Source organism: Alligator mississippiensis, chromosome 1, assembly GCF_030867095.1.
Source record: "Alligator mississippiensis isolate rAllMis1 chromosome 1, rAllMis1, whole genome shotgun sequence".
Classification (NCBI taxonomy): Eukaryota; Metazoa; Chordata; order Crocodylia; family Alligatoridae; genus Alligator; species Alligator mississippiensis.
Genome location: NC_081824.1, coordinates 177,710,870 through 177,730,772, shown reverse-complemented (window position 1 = coordinate 177,730,772; position 19,903 = coordinate 177,710,870). Strand labels below are relative to the sequence as shown.

Sequence of the window (19,903 nt, the reverse complement as noted above, 5' to 3'; positions counted from 1 at the left end):
CACATGCATCTTCTCTTGAGAACTACTGAAACCAATGTCCATGTGTTGGCTGTTAGAATGATTGTCAAACATGTCCTGGGAGGAGACAAAGTCTTAAGTGGTTAAGAATTGATTGTAAATGTTTTCTCATCAGTATTTCCTCAGTCAACCTGGAAGTTGAGAAGATAATCAAGGAATACAGATAAAAGATTAAAATGATAATGCTCAAGAGCAGCAGTGCCCAACCTTTTTCCTCCCTTGGACTGGATGGACAGTGCTCAGTGCTCCAAGGGCTGGTTCCCACCAGAGGACCCTACCCAACACTCAAGGCAGCAAGGCAGGGCTTAATCCAGATATCTGAGGAGGCCAGGGAGGGGCCCAGATTGCGGGGGAAGAGGATGTGGTTTGGCCCAATCTGGGGGCACAGGGCTTGGGCATTTGGCACTGTGGAAGGGGTGGCAGTACTACTTGCCACTGCTCCCACACCACCAAATTTTCCATTCCAAGAGGAGCCCTGTTGGCTGGATGCATTGGCTCTACAGGCTGCATTTGGCCCACAGGCTGGAGGTTGAGCACCCCTGGTCAGGAGATAGGAATATCTAACTATGTGTATCCATGTGTTAGCCAGTGGTTGGATGATTCAAAAAAGTATACATATATAAAGATGCATGTTCTTAAGAGGGTTTTAGATTTTTGTACCCTTGCATTTATCCCCTCTGTCAGTCAGACTGACCAGCCAACTGACAGGGAATAGAGGCTACTTGGTGAACCTGCACCAATGAAACTAGAATATGTTCCTGGATGTTGTGATACCCTGCTTCCTAACGATCCAGACTCAAAACAGGGAAAGGGCTTGGTAGATTTGGTGATGTCAGGGAATTAAATCTTACCACAAAGCTATTAATTCACTTTATGTTAAACTCACTGTTGACAATAATAAAATTAATAAGGTAATGCAACAGCAGCTGCCTAACAAGGAGAGGAATTAACAAATTAATGCTTCAGAAGACTTGCATATTGTCTTCTCTTAACACAGAATCAACGTTTGGGGTGTTGTTGTGAACAAATAATTTCATAATAAATTAATTTTTCTTAAGCCTCTTGAAGGCCAACTCATGAGTAAGATGTTGAAAGAAAAAGTATTTTAAAGATACTGCTTCACTGTTTGCTATGCTAAAGTGATGGCCACAGTAGAAAAGCTTAAGATAGATGGGGTCAATGGATCTTTGAGTCATATAACTTATAAGGCACCTGTCAATTCTTTAGATCATGGTGTATGTGAAAGAGGTCTAGTTAGGTGCCTGATGAATCTGCTTGCAGCTGACAAGCCCAATTCGAGAGTGACACAGCTTGTTACAAGTTTCACAGATGCAAGTGTTGTCTGAGTTGTAGTCCAAGTTTACAAGTAACTTATATTGAAGTGAATATCAAGGATTACCATCAAGATAGGCACTGACAAAGATTAGACAAGAAGGTATGCCTTGTTTTATACCTTCATTCCCATACAACTGACTAGGGCAAACAGCATAAACTATCAAACTATCTTTTTTGAATGTTTAAAAGAAGAGATGTAATTAGAGACACAGGTGGGAAAAGCTATTCACTTCCTAAGAGACATTCTTACTGAATAATTCTTTTTTTAACCTAGCTGAAGCTAGCCACGTGGTCTACTTTTACATATGTGATCTGACCTCCAGTTGATGCAGTTAAGTCAACATTTGCCAAACATTACCACATAGTTACCACAGATACTGTCCACTGCAAGTTTAAAAGGAAAACTGCTGAAATCTGTAACACCATAATGTGGTTAACTACTGGCGCACAGTGACTTTTTAAAATGATGAGCACAGTTACTATTAATAACCTGTGAGGAGGTAAATGGAAAATGACTTGCACGTGGGTTTAGTTACAAGCCACGATTCACACACAAATGTCCAAGACTATGAGTCTTGATGCACTCACACTTGACAAAGGTTTCTCATGAACACTTAAAACATATAGACAGCAAGTAGAAATGTAAAAAGGGTCAGTCACAAGATGACAATGCTACTGTAAATAAATATAAATAAGTCTTTCTGGAAATCAAAAGTAAGCCCTGAAACAAATGAATTTTCAAAAAGAATTCAGCAGAAGCAAAGAGGGCCCAGAGAATCAAAGAAAAGAATGATTAGGATCAAAAGGAACCTTTTATACAATGAGTTCATGAAAGGACTGGGTTTACTGGACATAAGAGAGAAAACTATACAATAACCATATACCAGGGTTGCAAACTATGGGCTGCAGCCGGGTCCAGAGGCTGGACCCTTTAGGTCTGGCCTGTAGAATGGTAGCTTTGTTGGCATTTGGCAATAGGAGACTTTGCCAATGTTGTGCCTCAGTTGGAAGCCCAAGTCTCAAACGGAGGGGGAAGCTCTCTGTCACGGCGGGGTCCTCGCGGAAGGCCGTGATCTCCTTGAGGCCCTCTCACCGCGCTACTCCGGCATGAGGGCACCCTCCATTCTCGCCCGCCACGTCTTGATGGAATATATGTAATAGGGAGGCTGCCTTGTGTTTCCTCGGGCCTGTCAGCTCCTGGACCCCTCGTGGGTCTCCCCGTACAATGGGTGCTACCCAAGCGCCCTAGCCTTATGGGCTATGCGTGGCTCCTACCAGCCCCTAATACCATGCCCCAAGCCTCGCAGATGTAATGGACGTTGTTCGGTCTATACGCCCGCTTCCCGGGCCTCCTCTCTCATGCCCAGCCTCTTGCTGGGACTCTCGTCTGGCCCACTCTGGGCCTCCCCTGCCGGTGTGGTTCCGCTCCGGGACTCTCCAGCGGGCCTCCGGTCCTACGGGCCAACCACATGGATACCTTCCCTGACTCTGGCTCCCTGCGCTGCTACTCCCTGTCTTCTCAGGTGCAACCGCAGCGCCCTGCCTTGGTCTGAGGGGTATTACCGCACTAGCTTGCAGCCGGGCTCGCTATGCCCGTGCACCCACACTAGGCTACCCAATAATACACAAGGGCGTTCCCCCTCTCTGGGGGCTCGCCGCACCACACTGGGCTACTCAATAATACACAATGGCGTTCCCCCTTTCTGGGGCTCGCCGTGCCCGGACTGGGCTACTCAATAACGTACAAGGGCGTTCCCCCTCTCTGGGGGCTCGCCGCGCCCACACTGGGCTCCTCAGTAATACCGCCCCTTTCCTGGGGCTGGGGGGCTATGTTCCCCCCCACACGCAATCCGGGGTCTCGGTCCCCGTCCGCAACCTACGGGTTGCGCCCGCGACCCACTGGCCGCGCTCCTCGCCGCCAGCTGCTCGCGCAGTGGAGTGCGAGCTGCGCCTTTGGGGTCTATGTTCCCCCACACGCAATCCGGGGTCTAGGTCCCCGTCTGCAACCTACAGGTTGTGCCCGCGACCTACTGGCCGCGCTCCTCGCCGCCAGTTGCTCACGCACTGGCGTGCGAGTAATTGAGGCCTCCTCCAACCCCTACAGCCTCGCCCAAGCCTCCGGGTGTAATAATACAAACACAAAGCAAAACCACAAGCCCCTAGGCTGTAACACAAATGCAAGCCGCCTGGCCATAACTCCTCATCATAGCTCAAGCCTCCAGGGCTATCATGAGCTGTACTTGCGACTTAGGCTCCTTCCCATATCTCGGCCGAGGGAGCTCCTGCCTCTCCGGCTGCTGGCAGAGAACTGCCAGCCTGGCCTCAGCCCTGAGCTTTGTAAGGGCCAGGCCCTGCCCCCTACAGGCAGCTGGCTCCGCTTGGTTGCTCCGGCAACCCACAGCTGTGCTCACTTGGTTCTGCCAGGGCTCTCTCCCTGGCAGTTTCTCCTCTCTTAGGAGCAGGGGTACCGAGGTGCCCTGCGACACTCTCCCTACACTGTACCTTAGGGAAGGGAAAGTGACAGAGGCAGTTAGGTCCAAGTGCCTGCCCATCTCTGACTTCAGCTGGGTCAAATCCAGTCCCCCACCATAAAACATTGCTGACCACTGCTGTATACAGCAAAATAAAGAAAAAGAAGACCAGAACCTTAGAATCATAGAAAATGAGAGTGGGAAGGGACCTCAGGAGGTCATCTAGTCCAACCTCCTGCTCAAAGCAGGACTATCTCCAAGTACATCATCCCAGCCAGGGTTTTGTCTAGCCAGGTCTTAAAAGCCTCCAAGGATGGGGATTTTACAACCTCTCTGGGAAACCTGCTCCAGTGCTTCACTATCCTCCTACTGAGAAAGTTTTTTCTAATAACTGAACTAAACTTCCCTTGCTGCAACTTGAGGCCATTTCTCCTTGTTCTGTCATCTGCCACCACTGAGAACAGTCCAGCTCCCAGGGCTGTCCGTGGGGGGGAAGGGGGGCACAAATCAGGGCGACTGCCCCAGGCCCCAAGTTTTGGGGCGCCCCACGGACAGTGCTGTACAGGCCCCTCTGCGGCCACCTCGTGTCACCAGCTCCTCACTCCAGCCGCTCGCCACCCCCTCCTCTTGGGCTGATATGCCCGAGGCCCCACATACCCCTACGGACGGGTCTGCCAGCTCCATCCTCTTTGTAACCACCCTTCAGGTAGTTTAAGGTTGCTATTAAATCCCATCTCAGTCTTGTCTTCTCCAGACTAAATAAGCCCAGCTTCCTCAGCCTCTCCTTTTCTACTTAATCCTTTTTCTTATGCACTAAGAGGACGTTAATTGAAACTGAATGAGGTCAAATTGAAAACTTCTAAAATTGAAGGTTTTTGTACCTAATGACTAAGCAACACATGAAATTCACCACCATAAGATTAGATGAATTCAAATATGGTATATAGATAACAAGCATATCCAGTTATCACTGTACATATTAAAAGGTGAGTTTTGAAAGAAATATAAGCCCTTATATTTCAGGGCATAAGCCAACATCTAAATATTTTAAGTGATGGGGAGAAATTCGCTGTGCGCAGGTATCCTAACACTGCTCAAAGCAGAACTTCTTACATCTTTCTCTGAAGTGGTTAGCACTGATTACTGCCAAGAAAGAAACTAGATTCATGGATCACTGGTACAAGTGACCATGGTAAAATGTATCTTTAGGACCTGGACCTCTAGCAGTGAACTAATAAATGTATGGCTTTATGAATATGACCAAAGCTTGACCACGACCATATGACCTTAGCATCCTGCACTATCTGGTACTTGTGCTAAAGACCAAAGGAATCTAATTATAATTGATAGTACCCAATGTGACTAAGGCAGTCAAAATTAAACACATGGAGTTATTAACAAGGCAACAGCTAGCAGACAAATCTGGGAAGTCAAGTCATGCTTCAGATTATATAGACAAGTTTCAATGTTTGCAATAATGCACAACTGTCTGCTTTGTATTTTCCACATTACTGAATTTCATGGACATGCTTAGTAATAGAAAGATTTTTTGAGCAAAAGTCTTTGTGGTTTTTATGAACTAATCTATTACTAGACTTTTTCTAAAAACAGAACACACAACAGGCTTCAAACTTCAAATTATATGCAGCTATTTCTATATTAAAGGCAATACTGTTAACAGCACCAGTTCTAGCAGCCCTAATATGCATTAATCTGAATATAACGATGCATACGACATCTCAAAAGCCATACTTTCTTCTTGAAAATATTTCTTCAGAGTCACATTTGTATGCAGAACTCCACAGGTTCTCAACATTTTGAACACTGCCCCTCATTCCCCTTACTGATGCCTAGTTTATTTAGTTTTAAAAACAATAACATTGCACCCATCCTAGGCTATAGATGCCTTTGATGTATTCTTGAAATAAAGACCAGATGCTCCCTCAAAACTAGAAAAGGACCTTTTAGGTCTCAAATTAGCATATCCAACCCACCTACTAACAAAATATGCTTCCCTGTCTTACTCAAAAATCTAAAATATACCCCAAACCATACCCCACAGATCAATATATCATGACTGCTTTAGGTTATAAAGATCCTTTTAGTGAATTAAAAAACTGAGAGTCCCTTACTAAGAACACTTTTCTGTAGCTCCCACGTTTAAACAAAGAGCTCATATTCAAGTGCCCTGCCAATCATGGTTGCAGTATGGCATGAGAGACACCTCTCACATGGTCATAATCTGCAAAGCCCTAAACAGAGTAAAACAGATACCTTAAATGTATATGCTGGCAAATGAATAACACTGATAAGCATCAGGCAGATTCTGCTTATGAACTAGCAGCCAACTAGACTGCACATATATCAGAGGGCACTTGTCACAGCAAGTATTTTAAGAGGAGTAACCAAATAATGCGGTGGGATTTATTTCTGCATAAATTTAAGTGAAGCGTTTCGATGCGTGTAAGCACAAAGCATAACACACAAATATATGGTGCCAACAATAAGTATATAAATGTTCATGCTCTGGTGGCATTTGTACAATAGCTTCCCTAAAGTATCTGGTATCTGCAAAATAATTTAACTATTCCACAGGAACCCAGAACTATATACCAAGTGATCTCAGACCCTACATAACAGCAGCCAAAATTGTTGCTATGACCAAAAAAACAAAACAAAACAAATTCTTTATGTTTAGGCATTCAGTGCAATTACTGAACTGCAGTTTAATATTTTGATATCTATTTAAACCTTTAAATCTATCTTAATGTTAATCTGGGAATTGCCTTAGCTCTCAGAAAGCATTTAAAAACCATGTAGCAATTTTAGGAAAACTTAGGTAAATAACTATTTTCTCCTGACACATTATTTTACTATAATTATAGATGTTTTGTCAAGATAATACATGCAATTTTATGAAACTACATAGTGTAGAATTCAAATCAATGACTATGATTTTCAGTCTCCTTGAAACTTAATCGTGCAGCTAGCTGCATTTTCAATGTCACTTGGAATCTTGGACAAACTTTATGAAGTGCAGCAGGAACTGATATCCAATCTTCAATATCGTCTAAGTAAGCATCAAACCTTTTCAGAATTGATCCTACTTACTATATCTTGGAAAGCATCATAGCACAAACAATGTATACATGTACACACATGCATATACGTATGTATGTTTTTATATAGACATACATATATACACATATACATACATACACCCATACACCAGCCTATTTAGAGGTATGTCATACAATAAAAATAATTTTAGAAATGGATTTCTATACATTTCTTTTTTAAACTACTACATTTTTGTGGGAAAACTTGTCTGAATTAACCCAAATGCTGCCAAAAATATCTTTAAGAACTAATTTGAAGGTTGAGACAATTTCATTTATAGGATCAGCTTTCAGGCGCAAATGCCCCTCAGATCTAGGAAAAAAGCAGATATAGCTTAAGCTAAATGCCTGGTAGAAAAACTGCATTTTCTCACATTAATAAATGTGGTCACTTAAAATGGAAGTGGATGGGGAATTTGTAAAGCAAAGAAGTTATCAAAAACCATTATTGACCAAGTAAAAACAAGTTGCTATAATTGAACCTAATTAAGTTATTTACTGACAGTATTTGCAGGGAAAAGGGATTGTTTCCCTGTAAAGAAAAAAAAAAAGATTAGCATATGGGACAAGGAAGTTATAGCATATGGAGCCATAAAACCACTGTCTGTGTTAGGACCTTGAGTTATGGTGTCCAGTAAAATTATGAAATTTTTGTTCCTAGGCTCTTCTTCTGAAGGTAGTGTGTTAGTCTCCTTTGAGGACAAAGATTATAAAATCAAAAACTGAGTGGTTGTTCTGTAAAACAATACACTTCCCATGGTGATTGAGTGTTTCTGTCCATCATTGTTTTTCTTCAGTTGTTCATTCTGAAGCATACTGATTGTTTAGCTTCACCCACATCATGTTCCATATGCCCTTCATGGAAATCTGGTGCAATGGATGAGACAAATCATATTTTGTGATAGACATGTGTGAGACTCATGGATTTTGATGGTTCTTGTGTGGGGTAGGTTGATGGAGATGTGTTGGTGGATTTTGAATTTGCTGATCAGCAGAATTTGCTTCTGATTGTCACAACCCAAAGTTGTGATTTTTTGTTTGTGTGTGTGCTTTGGCACCGCTAAATTATTTCCCGCCAAATTTGTCACTTTCTTTGCATGGTAGAGTTCTCTGCTGCTAGAGAGAACTCTGGTGCAGCGGGGGATTTCCCGCCGGATTGCAGCTTCTTTGCAGTGTGCATCTCTTTCTTGCACTGTAGTGATACACATTGCAAAGAAGTTCCCGTCATTTGTATTAGGATCCGCGCCATGTTACTGGCCGATTCCTAATTTAGGCATGCGTGGCAGCTAGCGATTGGCTTGCTAGCCGTACAAAAGGCTTGGGTAGTTTCCGCCCAAGCCGGAGGAGGGAGGAAGAGAGAGAGATTCTGTGTGAAGATCTCCAAGCGCTGTGGACCCTCGCGGACCCGACGCGCCTCCCTGAAGCAGGCAAGAGAGGCAATAGAACCGAGCCTACGGAGCTTTCGCTTCTCGCCTCTCCCCGTAGCTGAGCGCAATCCTAGACGTATCCCTTTCCTGTAATTTCGGACCCTGCGGAGCCTAGCAAACTCCGGGGGAAAAACTTATTGGACCCGCGGAGCCTGAATAACTCCGGGGAAACTTTCGAACCCAACTTAACCGGACCTGCGGAGCCTAGCAAACTCCGTGGGAGCAATCGATTTGTCAGAGTCCTCCAACGAGGGTTCAAGCGGGAGCTGTGCCTGGAAACTTGTCCAGCCTACACCGATACCATCTTTGGGTGTAAGTAAACAATCTTTTCAATCAACCGTTACGCCTCCGTAACTAATTCTAACTTGCGTGCGCTAAACCACTTCGCGGCTCTCTCCCACCCCGCGTGCCCGGGCTGCCGGCCATAGCCCGCGTGCACCGAAGACGGGTCCGGTATGACCCCGGTTTGCCCCCGGCTTGCCTGTGGCGGCCAGAATGGGATTGGAATCACTGCCGCGCATGGCGACGAGGGCGGGATTGGGGCCCGGCCCGCACACTGATGATGTTGGTGAGTCTGGAAAACGGTTTGAAAACCATGGATAGGAAAAGGCTGGGGCATTGGGAACATTTATTTCAAGATGTGATCTTTTTCAAGTATAGATTTAATTGTTTAATGAGCTGTTTAAAAGGCATATGTGTTTCCATGTGCGATAGTATATCTCAACCAGGAGTGTGCATTCAATCCTTTTGTTTTGTTTTGTTTTTTTTCACTGAAATAGGTTTGTATGTCGTCTTTGGGTGGTTCATTCAAAAGATGTGGTCTACGTCTTTGGCAGAGTACTCTTATTGGGTAAAAGCAGTTCTTTAGGTTGGTGGTGGACATATGAAATAAGCTGCCTCACCAATATTGCTGCTCACAAATTCCCAGGATCAGACAACTAAAACACCATGACTACAATTTTACTAGAAAATTCTCCAGACAGACCATCAAGACTTCAAGATGAATTTAAAAAGGGACCCAAAATGGGGCTAAGAAAAGCAGTTAACAGTCAGTCATAGTCTTGACTCCACAGCACATTTTCTCTTGCTCAGACATTTCCAAATGTGATCTGGAGTAGGATTTTCAAAAAACAAAAAGGCTTAATTCTTCTCCCATTGAGTCAACAAAAAGCTCCCATAATTTTCAACTGAAGCAGATTTAGACCAATGCTGACCACTCCTGTGATTCTTACTTCACTGTTTTGCCTGTCATGTATTTCAAAAAAGGCCCAATGTTTGCTTTGATAAAAGTTAAAAAAAAATATTAAAATAATATATTTATTAAAAATATCCCAGGAAAAGCAATTTTATCTGACTTTAAATAATCCAGATACTGCAACATTTTGTCTGCGTAAGACCCTAAAGTTGAAGTGAACCTGATTATTTAACAAGAAAGCTAAGTGAATTGCAAAAGGGTAAACAGTGCACAATAAAACAACAGTGAAAAGCTGCCATTCTGGTAACCCAAGTGTCATTTAGGGAATTTAACTATTTCAACGTAACATTTTTAACCTCATATTGAATCCACAATAAAGGCCACCCTAAAAGTATCTAACCTGACAGGATCCTTTGAAGGGACCGAGCCACTTGCAATGAAAAACAAAACATAACAAAACAAAACCCGTTAAAAGCTATGATTAATCACTCCGTGTAAAAAATTCCATAACAGTAAGAGAAATTCTTCTGGTCTGTTTTACTGAACAAAGAGACTTAGAAACAAAAAACCTCAACAGAAGCCACAGTATATTGAATGAATTTCAGCATTTCAGTGGTTTCTCTGCCCAACAAGTGGTTGATTTTCAATCGGGTGGACACATTTTAGCTCTAATCAAGCAAAATGCAGAAGCCTATGTTTAATATTTCCCATGCAGATAGTTAATAGGACTACTCACATGCTTAAGTGCTCTGCTAGATGGGGGCTATATTGCTCAGCATCTCAAAAAAGCAATCTGTAAACTTGCTGGGAAGAACGGTTAATGGTACTTTGAATGTCATTCATCAGCAATGATTTGCGTAGGCTATGACAAACCTACATTAGCTCTTGCTGAGCCTGTCACAACTAAGAATGTAGTTATTACTATCACGGTTTCTCTTTATTTGAAGGATGTAAAGAGCACATATATTCTACTTATACTTAATATGTTCTTTTTTCCAACTACGTAATCTTCTCCTACAGTTTTCTGCTTGCACCTCATTCATTCCCCATCCCCATACCGTCATGTGAGAGAATCACTATTCAGTATAAAACTCAAGCACTTAAAAACTTAGTGGATTGGACCATATATTCTCAGCATTTCCTTCAGTTATTTCAGTATGCTAAATTCACAGCTGTATTATCTCTCAACTTCCAGAGAAAAATAAATAGTAACTGAAGCTGTATCATATAATTCTTCTTTACACTACTGCTAAAAAAATTAAGCATACTTCTTCAAGAAATGGAATACAGAATAAAATGTAAACCTTCCTCCTGCTTCAAAAATAGCAGTAATTGTAGTCACCACTTAACTGGATTATATCACTAATTATACAATTAATGTGCATCAGATGTATTTAGGAAGTATTTAAATTTACATGAAAGGGATTAACATGGCTTGAAAAAAATATAGTAACGCAACTTGTTACAACTGGGATGACAAGATGTTTTCCTTTTGGCATCAGAAGATAACAGAACAAGATAATTAGCTGTATTCTTCAGGGTATATAGAGGCATGGATCTGAGGGTGAGCTCAAGGTCACTGCCTTGAACTAGAAAAGAGCTGTGATATGCAACCAGAAGTAACACATTCAGAAGCAGAGGGAAAACTGTACAACCAAGACAATCCCTCACACCACTCACCAGCCTATTTTTGGCACAGCATTAGGAAAGGTTATGCGGGATTTCATTAGTTCCTATAATCTGAGAATGAGCCAGAAAGCACAATTGCATCAGTTTCGAGGGGGGGGTGGGGGTGACACGGGGACTACTAGGGCTGTGCGAAACACCATCGTTTTGTTTTGACATCTATTTCACCATTTCGAAGGGACAGTGTTTCATTTTGTCTCGTTTCGAAGCACTGTCCTGTTTCGTTTTGTTGAAACTGTTTTGCTGTTTCGACATTTCATCCATAGGCTATAATGGGGAATCATGAAAATGCCTAAAACTTTGTCATTTCTTGCCTGATTTGGATGAAAACTGCAGGGATGGTAGCCCCTTCTGAGGGCATGAAGCCTGCCAAGCTTCAAGGAGATAGATGCAGAGGTTTCTCAGACTCTGCATCTCAAACTTCAAAAAGCAAAATTGTGACACTTGCTGGCAGCAGCAGCCTCCTGTCATCCGGCGCGCAGACCTGGGGGCCCTCACCCCCAGGAGGGCTGCGGGGCTGTGCCAGACTCCTACTAGGAGTGTGGGCCCCTGGATCTGCACTGGATGACAGGAGGCTGCCACTGCTGCCTGGGACCGGTGTTGGGAGCAGCCCATGCCCAGCGCTGGGGAAGACTGATGCTGCTGCTGGCCCCAGACAGCAGTGGCGGCCTCCTGTCATCCAGCCTGGCAGTGGGAGGCAGAGAAGAGTCAGGGCTGCGCTCCGCCTCTAACTGCTGGGCTGAGCTCCATGGGGATGCAGAGCCGCTTGGAGCGCAGCCCTGGCTCTCCCCTACCTCCCACCACTGGGCTGCTTCAAAACTCAAAATGTTTTGAAAGTTTTGAAATGTTTTGAGTGCCCTCATTTCGTTTTGAAGCTGTTTTGAAGCTTTCTATTTCATTTTGATTTCGCTGTTTTGAGCTCAAAACACATCGAAACAGCTTTGAAATGAAACACGTGGCAAAATTTTGCACAGCTCTTGTTACTACATGGCTAGGGACAGACATTCAAAAAATCTGAGTCTGAACTGATTCAATCTTTACAGGTTAGTCTGACCTGCAGAGAGTGAACCACTTTGCAAGTACACAGACATTCGGCACATGCCTACAGTGGCACAAGCCAGAAGCCTAGGGGCGCTAGAGCAGCCCTCCCTTCCACAGGGAAGCTAAGCTGAGGAGGGGTGGCATGGCCTGGCCTGGGTAGGCCCACCCCAGCAGCTCCCTGGCAGCCAGGAGCAACCCCGGCACACAGGTCTGCCCAGCCCCAGAGGGCAACTCTTTAGGCAAGAAATGACAAAGTTATAAGCATTTCAGTGATTCCCCACTGCAGCCTGTGGCCAAATCACTGAAACAGCGTTGAAACTCCAAAACAGATTTGGCCGAATCAAAACGGAATAGCGATCCGAAACAAATCACTATCCTGCAAAACAACCGAATCTGAAAATGAAACAAAACAAAACATAGGTATTTCACACAGCAAGGCCCAGAGGGGAACTCTTCCCCCCACTGCCCCAGAGGGGGCTTCATGCGATGCTGCCTGGCCCCAGGGCAGGGTCGGGTGCAAGGGGATGCTCTGTTCCATGCTGAAGGGAACTCTTCCCGCTACTTCTCCTGCCAGAGGGGCAGCGGGAGTGTGGAGCTCAGCTAGGCAGGGAGTGGGTATGTGTGTGGTGGGAACCCCCCACACCCCCCCCATGGTGTGCAGCCCATGCTGCCTGGCAGCAGCAGCAGGCGAGGACGTCAAGGATCTCATGCCTGACAGGCATGGCTCTAGCCAGCTGAGCAGAGGGATTGGAGCTTGCCTTATCCCTGAGGCTCTCCTCCCCAGGCCTATAGCTCCAGCCCTGGCAGTGGGGGAAGCCCCACACTGGAGCCTGCTGTCTTCCCCACTGTCTGCTGCGCAGGTCCTCACATTCTACTGGGAGCCCCGGCCCTGCTTTCCTGCACAGTCCAGCCCAGGGCTTCTTTGCTGCAAGTGTGGAGCTGCAGGCGCACAGTGTGGAGCCCCAGGGATAAAGGCAGCCAGCACTTCACTAGGGACGAGGAGTGCAGCCTGTCTGGACTCTTCTATCCCCTGGGCTCTGCTCTGCACACCTGGAGCTCTGCACTCACAACAGGGAAGTCCTGTGCTGGACTGCGTGAAGAAGTAGGGGCGGGGCTCCCTCCACTCCCAGCAGAGTATGGGAACTGTGCAGCCAGGAGTGAGGGAGACAGCAGGCTCCAGTGCGGAGCTTCCCCCACTGCCAGGGCTGAAGCTACAGGCCTGGGGTGCAGAGCCTCCAGGACAAGGCAATGTCCACTCCCTTCTCCATGAGACGCTGGCTGGAGCCAGGCCTGTGCTGGGGATGAGCATGCTGCTGCTACCAGACAGTGGGGGCTGCATGCCATGGGGGGGGGGGGGGGGAGACGGGGGGAAGTGTGTGTGGGTCCCTACACCCTCCACCCTCCCTCACACCCTGCCCAGCTGAGCCTGCACTTCCACTGCCCCTCTGGGGGGGGGAGAAGGAGGAGCGAGACGAGTTTCCCCCAGTATGGAACAGTCTCCCCCTGCCACCAACCCTGCTCTGGGGCCAGGCAGCATCACATGAAGCCCATTCCCCCCCGCCCCAGGGGGGCGGGAAGGTAAGGGGAGGAAGAAGAGTCCTCATCTAGCACCTCACAGAGTCCCCCTCCCCACCCTGGGAGGAGGAGGTGGTGGAGGAAGAGTTCCACTCAGCATGGAACAAAGGCTCCCTCCCTGCCCTGCAGGACAATCAACCCAGCATGGCCCCGTTAAGGTGAAGGGGACAGAGAGAAGGGTTAATTCCTCCCTCCATCCCTTCCCTGCAGCTGGGGTCTGCCAGTTCTAGGGGCCACCACTGCAGCCTCGTCCCCTCTGCTCCCTGGCAGACTGGCTGACCTCTGCTGCGGCGGGGAAAGAAGGGAAGACGACAAGAATTAACCCTCTTGCTGCCGGCCACGGACCCTGGGCTTCTTGGAGCAGGCGGCTGAGAGGCTGCAAGCAGCCTGGGCTCCATGGGTGCTTGTCCACGTTACACCTCTCCTGTTATGACATTATACTTTTCCTGTATCCCTGTGACAAAAATTGCAATTAAGCTAGCTAAATAGCATCTGTGTATCCACAGTGTCAGCTGATTTTATCATTTAAATTTTTTTTTATTGTGATAATTTACAAGACCTCTGACATGTTTTACTTTTAGCTTCTGAATTTCTTCCATGAGGGTTTTTTTTATCATTTAAAATTTTCAATGTGGATCTGACTTATGCCCCAAAATGTGATTTTTCCTGCTTTGCAACTATTACACCACAAGATGCCGCTTGGGTTCACTCGGTAATCCATGGAAATTCACTGAATCTCTATTGTAACACTTCAACAAGACTCCAGGGGCTAATCTTGCAAATCTTTATTGGTGATTTAGTTCAAGGTTCAGATTAATGAAAAATACAACTTTTCTGGATACACACCCAGTCAAGCAGGGTAAAAGAGGTGAAGGGAACCTACTCCCCAGTGGCGATTCCCTTTTGCAAGCAACTCAACCCTCTGGTGCCAGGAATCGAATCCAGGTCTCCCACCTGGCAGGCAAAAAGCTGTATCACTAAGCTATTAATGCCTTGACTGCTGGATGCAGCTCCAGGCTCTAGTGCCTCCAGGATCCTCCATGTGCTGTCTGCACACTGAGCTCCCTGGCTTCATGCCAGAGGGGGGTCGGAAAGAACCCAAGCTGCTGCCTGCAGCTTGGGGCTTTGATCCCTCTGGGACCCACTGTATGGCACTCCTGGGATGGTAGGGGGCTGCGGATCAGGAATGAAGGACACTGGCAGTGTATGGTGTGGGCTGTGCTAAACTGTTATATGTGGCTTTTGCATCCAGCTCAGGGGTGCATCTCAGCCCTCCCCATACAGTTATATGCAGCTGTTATACCCCAGAGCTGGGGCTACCCCATGCCATGTCGCGCTGGGGGACTCTCTTGGACACTCCTAACTATAAGGGTTGGACCAGAGAGAATGTCCAGCTGTAATCCCAGCCCAAGAAACAGCCCAGTCTCATTTCTTGGGTGGCCCAAGAAAGATTTCCACTTCTAATTCCAGCCCAAAAGAAATGCAGGAATGGGGATTTGTCTCTGAACTGCTTGCTAGGGCATGGCTTCCTCTATTCCTAATGGGGCAAGTGACAAGAAAACAATAATATTGCTGGCCCTAGAACAGTCACATCTATAGGAAACTATATGGTTTACTGAACTGGGTGGGTGTCTGTTCACACTCCTGGAAAGCCAGGTTTGGAGGTCTACCTCAAGACACAGACTGATGAGAGCTGTAAGTTGAGCTGCAGGGGAACCAGTATTGATATGCAAATAGGGCTACTATGAAATGCTGATAAGACAATGCACTGTCAGATTTCAAGTCTCCCCTCAAAAAGCAGGCCTGGGGTCCCTGGACTCTGCAGCATAACATGACTCTGTATGAAAATATAAAAAATAAAATAAAATTGCTCAATCAAAAAGAGTGTGGTCACTGATTTCTCATGCTTTGGGGTGCCTCTCACTTCCAACCCACAGCCCCTGCCCCTGCAGTGCTGCCACTGCCCTTCACTCCCAACCCGCAGCCCCTACCCCCCAGCCCTGCCGGTACCCTCATCCAGAGCCCAAGGGTCCCAGCCAAAAAAGCAATTTCTTTGGAGCACTGTTAATGCAGACAAAGCAATTCAAAGAGGGTTTGGGTTTTTGGTTGTTGTTGTGTTGGTCTAAGGACATGGGCAGGCAAGGTTCTATGAGCAGAAGTGATATCTTTTATTAGATCAGCTGAGTAGTTAGAAAAGCTTCTTGGCAAGCTTTCAGGCTCAGTCACCCTTCTTCAGGCATGGGAAGTCTCTGATGTTCTGAGACTCCAAGAAATGAAAGAAGCTAAAAGTGTGGCAGATGTCAGTGAAAATGTAAATAGGGTCACCACTCCAGGATTTGGCCAGAGTCACTCAACTGGTTTAATAGGTTCTGTTGAGGAATCTTAAGGTAATAGGCTAAGGGATGGGAAATGGTCCTCGCCAGTCCTACAGGAGACACAATATACAACAATCACACAGAAAACATGATCATGCTTTATAGCCAAGCCACTGCTGGTGTCCCTCCCCCCCTCACTCCTGCCAGGGTGGCCCAAGCTCTGGGATGTAATGGCCACATACAAGAGTGGATGGGGAAGGCAGAGATGTACCCACCTCTGGGGTGTAATAGCTCCATATAACAGTGTATGGGGAGGGCTGAGATACACCCCAGGGCTGGGTGCAACAGCCACATACAACAGTTTAGCACAGCCTGCACCATACACTGTTATATGTGACCATTACAACCCAGAGCTGGGTGCATCGCAGGACCCAAGCCACTCCAAGAGTATGTGACTCTCCTCTCCCTGCAATGGGTGGGACTGTGGCATGAGCACGTTGGGGGCTGGTGGCTGGCATGGGTGGCACCCCTGTCTCCCCAGTCCTGCCTGTGCCCCTCACTCTGAACCTGAAGCCCCCTGCCCCACCGGCCTTGCCAGTGCCTCTCATTCCTAGCTAATCTGCAGGCCCCCCCCCAGCCCAGCCGGTGCCCCTCACTCCAGACTTGCAGCCCCCTGCCCTTCCAGCCCCCTCCCCGCGAAACCCTGCCAGGTCACCTCACTCCTGACCTGCAACACCCTGCACCCCCAGCCTAGCTGGTGCTCCTCACTCCTGACCTGCAACACACTGCACTCCTAGAAAGAGGCAGCAGTATGACTGCCAGGCAGAGCAATGGCAAGCAGAAGATGGTCAAAGCTATGGCCTGGGCTCTGAGCAGCTGTAGCAGGTGGCAGGCAGGCTGCAAATAGCTGCACTGGGCACTAGAGCTCAGGCACCAGCTCCATGCTGGTGGCAACTGTACACAGACCTTGGGGTGAAGGATGGGGAAGGGGCCAGGGCAGTGCAACCCCAGCCCCTCTTCTGCCACCCACCCAGAGGCACACATGCAGCCACTGCCAGCAGTAAGGATCGGGCCCTTTTTGTGGCTCCCCTGTGATTGCCTCAACTATGCTAAGTCAAGGTATGGGTCAGGGTTGGGGGCTTTTCAGCACTCCATCCAAAAATGCTGCCAATGCCTGACATAGCAGGTAAATCTTTCATACTGCAGTTTGCAATGCATAATAATCAGGGATCTTGCCAAATCAAATTAATTTTTTCAAAGTTAAAAAACCAATTCAACATCTAATGACATTTCCCCTTCTCTTCACTGACCTATTTTTGGAGCAAAATAATGTACTTAGGCCTCGACCAAAAGCATTTCAGCCTGAAGAAGGGAAATATGCCATGAGCCAAAATTTATTCACAGTAAAGCCATGGGGTATTACGGTTGTCACCCATGCACAAAAATATTTTTGAAGACGTAAATATGACATTCAAGTTTCAACTAGCACCAGCCCAGCATGGAAGGGAAAAAAAAGACACCCCACCCTCCTTCAGTTTCAGTCACATGGATTCACATCTATTTCTATACCATTATGATTATCTGGAAACAGAAGGTAGCGATTAGCACCCTAATATTAGGGCTCTTGATTTTTATTACTGCTACAGTTACAGTATGTAGCATGTCAGAAATTATGAGACTGGAAAAAAATATACTATAGTGTTAACGACAAGAGAGAGAAAACCTGAATATGGAGATGCACTATAACTAAACTCCATACACAAACTCAGAATCACAGGAAAGCAGGGCTGGAAGGGACTTTTGGGGGTCATCTAGTTCAACCTGTTGCCTAAGGCAGGATCATCCCTATCCAAACCATCCCATATAAATCGTTGTCTAACTTATTACTAATTACTTATCCACCAAGACTCCTACATCCTTCTTCATAGTGCTGCCAGCCATGTTGTCTTTGTGTTTTTTGATTATTCTTCTCAAAGTGTAACTTCTTGCATTTGCCATCATTGAACTGTTAGCTCCTGCCCAGCTTTTCAGTGTCAAGATCCTTCTGAACTGCACTCCTGTCCAACATTGTGTTTGCAAAACTTTCCAGTTTTACAACATCTGCAAATTTGCTCATGCAGCTCTCTATTCCAGCATCCAAATCATTAATGAACTCCAAAAACACACAAGTTCATTGTAAAGCTACTAAGCAAAACTTAATATATAAAAAGTATATACAATGCATTAAAATATATATCTTAAAAGAGAACAAATGTTTCAAAAGTCAAAGGATCAAAAACTGGGAAATAATAAAATTAAGTCTGCCCACACAGAAAATTTCAGCCCAAATATTTAAAGCTTGGCAAACTTATAAACAACTGAAAGTAAAATCTTTCCATGGAAAATACTAGCATAACTACTGACTTACCAATGCGCATACTCACTTCTTCCCTCACCCCTTGTTTAATTTGTTAATAGCCAGCTTAAACAGACACTAAAATTCCGCTATGAAAATTTGCCTACTCTGGATACAAGTTTTGTTTAGAAGTACTGTTCCAGAAAAATCAGATTTTTAGTTCATTTAGCCCCATTCTGTACTGCATAAAATCAGTTTGCCTTTTATAATAAGCTATTCCTATTTATGTGGGGGTCTCTCCTAGCAATCATAAGTGAAAAGAGGTGGGGGGGGGGTTTGTTTGTTTTTTTTACACAATCATAAAATGACTGTAAAACCACAAATATTTGGAAGAGTCCTTTGGGACAAATACAGAATGTGACCTTTTTAAAAAAAATAACCTGATTGGATTTCAAGTTGAAATTATTATTTTACCTGAAAATTGATCCAAGAATAGGAATACAAATCCAGCTAAGGGATTTAACAGTGTGAAGTTTTATACAAACTGAGTTTGTGTATAACAGTGAACATATTACAGCAAGTTAGACAAAAAACATGCACGATGTGTGGAAAGTTTAAGATGCCCATCAAAAAAAAATCATCTTTAACAATGGAGAGGAAAGGGGCATCAGTAGCTATTTAGCATGAGAGTTAGGATACAGCCTCTGAATCAGATCTTTCTAGACCTTAAATGCTGAAGGCTGCAAGTGAGAGAGGAACAGTGGAAAAAACCCTGGTCATACTGAGTTCACTCTTCCTTTTAGCATCCACACTCTGCTACTGAGACACAGGATACTGGGCAAGATCTACCTACTGTCTGATACAGTAAGTGGAAATTCTTATGTTCTTAGGCCATTTTGCACCTCCAGCTTATAATGTTGCTCATAGCAGTAGGTTGCTGTAAAGTATTTGGAAAAGCAGTGAACTTATGTGTTTGTGGAGTGTCTAGCTCAGTGGATCCCTGATTTCTTATTGTGGCCGATAAATGTTACCAAAAAAATGCACAATATGACTATTCTTCCTTAGGGATTTATAGTTTTATTTCTGAAGAGGCTTACTAAAAAACCTACAACATTAAAAAAAAACAACCCAAGTTGGATTAGGGAGTGGCTTCTTGCCTCTCGGTTAATGTTCCAATTCTGCCCAAACCTTATTTTCCTTTGGCCTTGCAGAACATATTTGCAAATTCCCAGACCAACTCTAATCTCACCCTATTACACATATCAAAAGAATGGTTGAAAACAAGAAGGCTGTCATGTCATACAAGCCAATTCTAGAACTGCTTTGGAGTAGCTAGTTTACTGAAGATCAATTACCTTGATTGCCAGAAATTAGTTATTTGCAAAT

The 19,903-nt window shown here is 45.4% G+C and overlaps 1 protein-coding gene across 11 annotated transcripts in view; it reads right to left on the bottom strand.

The window, feature by feature from the left end:
* Positions 1-19,903, bottom strand: part of LCLAT1 (lysocardiolipin acyltransferase 1) — a 228,211-nt gene that overhangs the window by 72,969 nt on the left and 135,339 nt on the right. The window lies entirely within an intron of this gene.